Below are 7597 nucleotides of genomic sequence, written 5' to 3' on the forward strand. Positions count from 1 at the left end.
AGGGAGGGAGGGAGGGAGGGAGGGAGGGGGCTCAGAATGAGGAATAGAGCTTGGATCCTCAGAACCAAGGTAAAAGCTGGGCATGCGCAGTCCACCCAGCCAGGAGGAGGTGGAGAAACTTTAATATATTAGGTGGGAAGACGTGGAGGAGGCCACCTGATGCTAAGTATAGGCCTCGACACATTCATACAGAAATGCACCTGCACATACATGGGAACACACACACACACACACACACACACACACACACACAAACGGTGGGGGGGGGAGGCAGAAAGACACACAGATTGATTTGAATAAGAAAGATAACTCTGAAAACTGTCTGGGGAAGGCAGGTATTGAGTTCCCACAGGAGCATATGTTGGCTAAGCGATGTTCTAACGCTGTCTCAAGGCCTCTTATGTACCTGAGACACAGAGGATACTAGAGTATGGAGGTGATAAAGACCACTCTGTAGTCTGCCGGAGGTTTACAGGTAAGGATGCTGGGCTGATACCGTGTTATTTCACTGCCTTAAATGAACTCACTTCATAAGCCACTGCAAGGGATCTGAAGACAGAAAATTGTAGGGAGTAAAATTCTGAGTGAACGTATATTGTTTGACCTGGGTATGGCAATATCAAGGGTCCCAATGCCTTTGACCCATAAAAAATGGCCTTCCCTGGTCCATGTGTGGATATGATACCGTGTGCTGCAGGAAATTATCCTCCATAGTTACACACACACACACACACACCATGGCCTGAGGACTGCTCCCCTGCAGACACTGCTCCTACTGAGATAACCTGACCCCGCCTCCTTGTTCAGCTGTATGCGATACCCACTCATCCTCATTCAACTGTATACAATAAAAGGCTGAGTTCCTGGGTCACTGGGGCTTCTCCATCTGAGAGCTGAGATCACCCAGCCCTCCTCCCTTTCCTGTATCTGTGTGTCTGTCATTTCTTTATTCCACTATCACCCTTAGTCAGGGTTCAGGGACCCAAAGACATCCCATGCAAAGGGATGGCAGGAGTCGCTGGGGAGAAATAGAGACATGTCCTCTTAGGAAGGGTCGTTGGATGCTCTCAAGAGGGTGAGCCTTGGCGATTTGGCATTCCCAGCCCTTTCTTGAATAAATACCACGAGTAGGGTCTTAAGGAGCAAAAGGCCTCCTTATTGGGGAATATGTGTAATATCTACACTCTAAACAGTTGTATGCAATAGATGAACTCCGTAGATACTTACAATTATTAATCTTGCTTTACTTCAACCAAGAGGCAAAGTTTAGAGTTTTGAATTACAGGTCACACAGTTAAGGAATAAAGGGATTTAAATCTTTTCCTTTTGCCATTTTGTGCTACATCACAACAAAAGATGTAAATGCAAAAACCAGGGTTCTGGTTCCAGCAGAAACTTCTATCATCTTTCTCAGGCTCAACCTCTTTCCCTGTAAAAGGAAAAGCTACGTGCTCCATAGGCTCGGCTAAAGCACCTATCTTCTGCCCTTAAAGGATGCTATGTCTGCATTACCAAAGTCTTGGACTCCATTGGGCAAAACCACATCCAAGGTTCAGTTCTGGCTCAGGTTCAGGTCCCCCAAAATACCCAGACCCCATGAAGGCTCCTGAGTAAGGGCCCTTGACTCCCATCGTGGGGACAGGATTGATGTGACACTTGGCTGTTCTCTGTGGGGCCGGTGTTCTCCCATGCTGTTTATACAAATAGTGTTGGAAGGAAACAAAGTTCAGGTAGGTCTGAGATGCTGAGCCTTTAGGGTGGGGCCACCTCTGAGGAAACCCTGAAGTATATATGAGATATTACCAGAAAGATGGTGAGCATAAGTAAACCCCTTTCCGTGTAGAATGCCCAAATCCCATCACCCCTGGCTTAGTACACACCTTCCCTTTGACACAGTGTGTCCCATACAGCACACAGCAGCTGCTCACTGACCAATGAGGAGGAATGAATCTCCCGTGGGACAAGCCGAGCTTGGGAACTCTCAACTGGGTGACTCAAGAAGAGGCACTACTGAGTCATGCAAATTATTTCCTGTGGTGCTTGCTGCCCTCCAACCTCAAGTTGCTGGAGCAAGTGACACTCTAGCCAGGTGTGGTGGTACAACCTGTAATCCTTGCAACGGAGAGGTAGGAGACGAGGTAGATGGAACTGGATACTTGAATATGCAGCATTACAGAAACATCCCCAACGTCTACCTGACTTCCCCCCCCCCACACACACACCTTCTCTTCATCCTCTTTCCCGAAGCAAGAAGATGCTTTCCCTGAGGGTCTGTCATCCACAAAAGACTAGACCTACCAAAGAGAAACACAGCCACTCAATCTGTCACTGCCAAATTACGCAATAAGGGAGTAATTTAAGGGCACCCAAACAGCACACTGCAGACTGGAGAACTTTGTTCTGTGGTACTATCTGTTCCTCACATTTGTTCATTTTTCTCTAAAAGCCTTTGGTACCCATCTAAAGTGCCTACAGCGCCCCCATTTCCCTTTGTCCTATGTAGAATAGCATCTAAATTCCTACTGCTTGATGTCATCTTTGAGTGTCTATTTATCAGTTTTGGCTCTTTGTTTTTGGCGCTGGGCCTCAACCCCAAGGCCTTATGCGTGCTTAGCTAATGATCTGTCATTAAGCCTGAGTTTTTATATTCTATCTGGATTTTGTACATGTACACATTTCATTAGTAAATCTGTTGTGGACTTTCCCCTGTTAATCTATTGTAATTTTTATTTCATTGACCATGACTTTGAGTCCTTTGCGGGGAATGTTTGAATTTCCTTATAGTGGGAAATAGCAGTGGTTTAAACTCTAGAGCAGTGGTTCTCAACCTTCCTATAATGCTGCAACCCATTAATCTGGTTCCTTGTGCTGTGGTGACCCCCCCAAAACCATAAAGTTATTTCCATTGCTACCTTATAATTGTAATTTTGCTACTGTTATGAATTGTAATGTAAATATCTGTGTTTTCCAGTGGTCTTAGGCGACCTCTGAGAAAGGGTCATCTGATAGCCCTCCAAACAAGGTTTCAACCCACAGGTTGAGAACCCACTGCCCTAGTAGGTCCACACAATAGTGTTGAAAGGAAATAGGTTAAAGGTCAAGGGTGGGACGACTAAAGCCTCACCTAACCCTTGTTTCAGTTCTTTGCAGCAAAGTCCAACATCATTCAGCCCAATTTCTTTAAGGACAATAAACTGGTACCAGTGTCAGCTACCAAAGACCTAAAACCTGTGGATTAATGTGTCAGCCACTCTACTGCTCATAACTCTATGGGTCAGAAATGTTGACTGGGTCCAGGTAAGTGGCTGTGCTGCTGACTGTGTACAGATGACTGACTTACCAGTGTCCATCTGGTGAATTAACTGCATGCAGTTGGATAACCCACGGTGGCCTCTCCCATATACAGTGCTTGGCATTGGCCTCTGTCTGAACCTTCTTCTCCTGATCTTTCAGTCTCAAGGAGACCAGTTGAGGCTTGACGTCACAGCCACAGCCTCATCCTACAGTGACAGAAGTCCATGGAGACAGACCCTCTGACTGCTTAGAGCAGTGGTTCTCACCCTTCCTAAGGTGAGATCCTTTGATACAGTTCCTCATGTTGTGGTGACCCCCAACCATAAAATTATTTCCATTGCTACTTCATATCTGTAATTTTGCTACTGTTATGAATCGTAACGTATATCTATGTTTTTCCAATGGCCTTAGGGGGCCTCAGTGAAAGGGCCATTTAACCCCCAACAGGGTTGTGAACCCACACTTAGAGTCAAGCATAGTGCTGCTTGTACTACATTCTTTACATTACATCATGTCATGGGACTAGCCCTGATTTAAAGGAACTCCCTTCCTCTTGAGAAATTCCACCTCTTGATAGGAAAAAAAGCAGAACTGTGTAGCAAAGATAGACAAACAAGCAATGGCTCGAGAATCTGTGGCCATCTTTGCGGTCTACTACCAAGGCCTTGAGGCTCATGCAATCTACGATAAGCACAGGTGAAGTTACTATGACCAAGACATGCATAGGTTAAGCACTTTGTCAGGTCGTAGAGAATTAATGTCACACCCAGAGTGGGAGCTCAGGACTCCTGTCTTTCAGTCCAGTGTACCTTCCAGGGCTTCTTCCAGCATAATCTCTTAACTCTTCATCCCAGCCCAGTAACCAAGCCAGTCCATTGAGCCGTTTTAGAGCTCAGAGTTTCTCTGCTTAGCTATGTGGTACAAATGCAGACTTGGAACAGAACACCAGAGCCCTATTGCCGAGGCTGGCTGTAGCTTTTTGACTCTATGAATCTCCTGAATTGGAATGGGAGTTCCACTTCCAAGGAATTCTTCTACCAGGCCATGGCTGGACTTACAGCCAAATCTTATTTTATCGAGTTCTATTGTAGACATTTCACTAAATAGAGCTTCAATAGATATGTTTTTTTCTTTCATACAATATGTCTGTAGTACACCCTGGAAGACGTATAGTGAGTCTCTCAGGTAACATTCCAGTGATCTCTCTGCTCAACTGGATTGCCTCTTAGAGTTTCAGCCCTAGCTCATACTCTGGCTGGTCTACAACCACCTGAAACTCCAGCCCTAGAGGGATCGGTCCCCCTTTTCTAGCCTCTGAGAGCATTACACTCGTGTGCACAAACACACACATACAGATGCACACACACATGGATAATTTAAAAATAAAAAAATAAAACTTAAAGAACCTTGTTCAGTTTCAGGGCACCATGAGATACCAACTCTTCTACAAAGTTCGTCCTAACCTCTTTAAGAAATGCCAATACATCCCTACTCAGGGCTGTTCTGGGTGTTTCTTCTGGCTTCTCCCACACTTATCAGCTGGTATGTTAATTCAGTGTTTCTGTGGTAGGGTTCTCTACAAGGCTGTGTGCCCTGGGGGTAAGGACCAAGTGTGCTCATTTTCCTGTGTCCAGGATGTTATCTAACAGTAAAATTCCACATTTATTGTTTCCTGAACTTGTGTTAGTTAATTTTCATCTGTCACTCTAACTGTGGTGGTTTGAATGAAAATGACCCCCATAGACTCAGAGAGTGGCATTATTGGAGGTGTGGCCTTATTGAAGTGGGTGTGGTCTTGTTGGAGTGGGTGTGGCCTTGTTGGACTGGGTGTGGCTTTGTTGGAGTGGGTGTGGCCTTGTTGGAGGCAGTATGTCACTGGGGGCAGGCTTAAAGGTTTCAGAAGCTCATGCAGGTACAAGTTTCACTCTCTCTTTCTGCTGCCTGCTGATCCAGATATGAAAACTTCTGGAATTTCTCCAGCACCATGTCTGCCTGGATGCCACCATGCTTCCTGCCATGCTGACAATGGACCAAACCTCTGAACTGTAAGTCAGCCCCAGTGAAATGTTTTCCTTTATCAGAGTTGCTGTAGTCATGGCGTCTCTTCACAGCAGTGGAACACTAGGAGTGTAACAAACTACCCGAAGCAGTCAACTCGCAAGAAGAGAAGTCTTACTTTTTTCTCATAGGTTTTCAAGTTACAGTCTGTGGTTAGTTGGCCTTGGTGCTTAGGGGCCTGTGCACGCCAACACATCATCGGTGGGAGTGTGCAGTAGAACTTACTCAGCACGTAGCCAGGGAGCCAGAGAGAGGAGATGGAAGGGACCAGGGTCACTCAGTCCCTGTCAATCACCTCACAATGGTTTTTACTATTTCAACCTCCTTGATGGTTCCAGCATCTCCCAATAGCACCACCATAAGGGTGAGACTCTTAATATCTGAGTCTTTGGAGAAACATTCAAGGTCCAATCCATAACAGAACTAACCATTGAACTAAATTTGGGTCTAGGGGATATTTCCAATTTCCCAGGCAAAATCAGCATGCTCTACTGAGACTGCTGAATGTCCCCTGGAGTTTTTGTGGAAGCTATTTCCATTGTGCTTATCTCCGTTAGGGGGCTGCAGGCAGAACACCCTAAACATCTTGTCTTATATCTGTCAGCAGCCCCAGGGCTAAGCACATAACGTGCATGTTTATAGTCATCCCATCATCTTGCTCTGATTTAGTTTTGTTTTTGTTCGTTGTATTTTGAGACAAAGTTTCTCTATGTAGCCTTAGCTGTCTTGGAACTCCCTCTGTAGACCAGGCTGGCTCCCAACTCAGAGATCCACCTATTTCTGCTTTCTGAGTGCTGGGATTTAAACCATGCGCCTTCACCCCCCCCTTGCTCTATCTTTAATAAGAGAGATGTACGTGCATTCATCCGCTTGTTAATAAGCTCATCTGACAGGTGCTAATTGTGTACCTTCTTTGTAACAAGCATTATTCAAGGACTGGCTTCCACCATCAAGGTATTTAAATTCTAGCGAATGACTATGCAGACATTGGACAAATGATAAAAACCCAGAGTAAACAAGAGCTATGAGAGGTGTGGACATGTTGACAAGCTAGGAACTGACCCACCATTGCTGGTGGGTGGTGTTGCTTGGGGGGAAGCCTTTCTGAGGAGATGACACGTGGACCAAGACCTAGTTGATAGAGAGTCACACTCAAGAAAGTCCAGGAGAGATTTCAGGAGAGGGTGGCCTCATGGGAAACACCAGAGAAGTGGAGTGAGAAAATAAGGAAAGAGAACATTGGAGGGGCAAGCCAGGGGTAGCTTTGTGGTCTTACAGGCAGTGAAGGACTTTTGATTTTGTTCAAAGCAAGATAAGAACGAATCTAGCAAAGGGTTTTATGCAAAGCATAGACATGATCTGGTTTTGTTTGTAATGAAAAAAAAAAGCTATTTAAAAAGAATCTTGGCAGAGAGGTGGGCTGTCCAGAAGCCTAGAGAGATAGCTCAGCGATTAAAAGCACTTCTTGTGTTTCCAGTAGAACTGAATCCCAACATTCCCATTGGACAGCTCAGAAAGACCTGTGACTTCAGCTCCGTGGGAGCTATGCCCTCTACTGGACTCTTCAGGTACCTGCACTCACATGCGCAGACACACACATCACACATGCATGTCATTAAACAAAATAAGCTGAAGAGCTGGAGAGATGGCTCAGGTATTTAGAGCACTGGCTGCTCTTCCAGAGGACCCGGGTTCAATACCCAGCACCCACAAGACAGTTGCCAACTGTCTATAGCTCCAGTTCCAGGGGATCTGACACACATTCATCATGCATATAGATGTGCAGGCAAAACAAAAATGCACATAAAATAAAAATAAGCAATCATTTTTTTCCAAAAATGTCAAGAAGATAAAATGAGAATACAAAGACATGATAAAAGATGATTATATTCTTGGCGGGCGTACTGGCAGCTTAGGGCAGGAGCCTGGCTGAGGAGATAAGGAGAAAGCCAACTGTTCTACATTATCTAGTCTCCATTCTCTCTGCTCTGGTACCATTACGACATTCTCTGTACAGTGAGTTTTCTTAGAGATGCTACTTCATGTCTCCACAGAGCCTCCACAGAATTCATATGTTATACTCTGAGGTCTCTAGAACTGACTGGGAACATACCAGCCTCCTCCTGCCGTTTCTTTTGACTGTCATACAAGGTCAGCCCTACTGCTAAGCCATCCCCGTGGAGCTCTGGGGAGACCATCTGGGCCCAGGAATGCCTGGTGGCTAAGGGGGTTGTGGGATGTGGCA

The sequence above is a fragment of the Grammomys surdaster genome, unplaced genomic scaffold (genome assembly GCF_004785775.1).
Source record: "Grammomys surdaster isolate TR1022 unplaced genomic scaffold, NIH_TR_1.0 958, whole genome shotgun sequence".
NCBI classification, from domain to species: Eukaryota; Metazoa; Chordata; class Mammalia; order Rodentia; family Muridae; genus Grammomys; species Grammomys surdaster.